A 1882-nucleotide genomic window follows, 5' to 3' on the forward strand; every position below is an offset into this window, starting at 1 on the left:
GTGCTGTCCAAACTCTACTTTATGAAGCAGAAATTCATGGAAAATGGTGCTTATTTTGGTGGATTGGCACTATCCTCCTAGGTCACTTGAAAACACAAAAATAACGAGGTTTGAGGGAAAAAAGTCTGCGATTATAAAGAGCTGTATTGAACAGGACTTTTTAAAAAATTCATGACTTGCTTAAGGGATTAAGTTTAAATTTAACTACATTTCTCCATCCCTATCAGCATGTGCATGTGAAGCAGTATTTCAGGAAAATAACATTAAACTATTGTTAAGATTCATCATCCCCTTGTTAATTAGATGTATTAAAAATATCATTAAGGAAAGTTTACAAACTGGCAATATTTTTGATGCTAATTGTCATCTCCATATTACCAGGTATTGGAAGATGCCATTGTTTGAAAATCATGAATTCAAAGGAACGTAATGGATTTCCCTTTCACACTATAACAAATACTTCTCTGACATAATGAAAGCTATTTTGAGATAGTACTTTGAGTTAAATTATCCTTTTTATGTTGAGTTGAATATTCTAATATACTCTCTGCAACTTTGGGTCCTTCTCATCTTAATTTATTGCTTTGCATTTAGTAACAATCACTTAAAATACTTGTCACACTATGTTACCTGGTGTGCATCGGTGAGGGCATCATCAGCCTTGTCTATGGGAAGATTTCTGTCCCTAGGACCTGCTGAGAAGGCTGTGGAAACCTCCAAGACTGCACTCCTTGTTCAAAGACAGTAGGGAAATACTTACAGCATATTGAGAGTTGTAGTAAAAATCATTGAAAATATATTAGCACATACTTGTTACTATTTATGTCAGTGCTGTTTAATAAATCATATATGCTAGAGTAGTACTATCTGTAGGTTTTGAATATTGAGGATATTTTTCCTTAAAACTGTGTGCATATTAGTGATACTCATTCAAGTTCTTGTTTGCATTAAATATCAGATATTATAATAACTACAGAGGAGCCTCAGGTATTATTAACTTCAGATACCTCATTTTATAAAGCGTCCGAAGTTCAGAGATATTTGTTAGGTAGTCGTACAACCCAGGCCATATACCCAGTATTCTGAATCTTGTGCATTTCTGTTTTCATATGTGAACACCTTTCTATATATAAGAAACATTAAATTATATTCAAACCAAAATCCATGAGGAGAATAACTTCTATTTACTCTTTTTTTAAACAATTTATGTCAGTTTATTAAATTTAGTAAAATAGATGACTTAGGATCTGCAGTGGTGACTTCGACCTCCACTCCTGGCTCAGTACTGATGGAAGTAATTTGTTTAACAATCTCAGAAGGGCTGTGCAAGTCAATGAGTTGCTGTGGATTCTCATCTGGAACTGATCCCACGTCTTAGAACCTTCACCACAAGGTGTTTTTCTTGTATTGATTCTCAAAGTCTTGGTCAGCATGCAGACTGGTCCTTTCACTTTGAGGTTCTTTTCCTTGGCGCCTCTGATCAAGTCAGCACCACCCTCTCCAGAGTCTTCACATTGTGGCTGGTGAGGGTGATTCGAATTTGGTGAATTGCCACCTCTGGCTCAACAGGGGTTTTTCCAGTATCTTTAAAAGCCATGGCTAAGGTGCGGGTTCCTGACCAACTCCTTACTTGACAGAAGCAAACAGCAGTGAGTCAGGAGGAGGGGTGAACAGAACAAAACTCCGCTGCACCCACAACCACATCTCCCTCAAAAAGTTCTACTAATTCTTGAGTGATTTCCTCAAATCTGTTTTGTTTTACCAACCTAGAACCTCCTTCTACACAATCAGTAACTTGGACTGTTATTAATTTATTGTCTGTCAAAACCAAATCTATACATCACTGACCATGTCAGGATTGGAGGTAGGCACTATCTTTCCT

At 36.7% G+C, this 1882-nt stretch overlaps 1 pseudogene; it reads right to left on the reverse strand.

Annotated features, from left to right (window-relative positions):
- Window positions 1-1209: 1209 nt before the first annotated feature.
- LOC109702691 (small ribosomal subunit protein uS10-like) lies at window positions 1210-1597 on the reverse strand (annotated as a pseudogene).
- Window positions 1598-1882: the final 285 nt, after the last annotated feature.

The sequence above is a fragment of the Castor canadensis genome, chromosome 2 (assembly GCF_047511655.1).
Source record: "Castor canadensis chromosome 2, mCasCan1.hap1v2, whole genome shotgun sequence".
Lineage (NCBI taxonomy): Eukaryota > Metazoa > Chordata > Mammalia > Rodentia > Castoridae > Castor > Castor canadensis.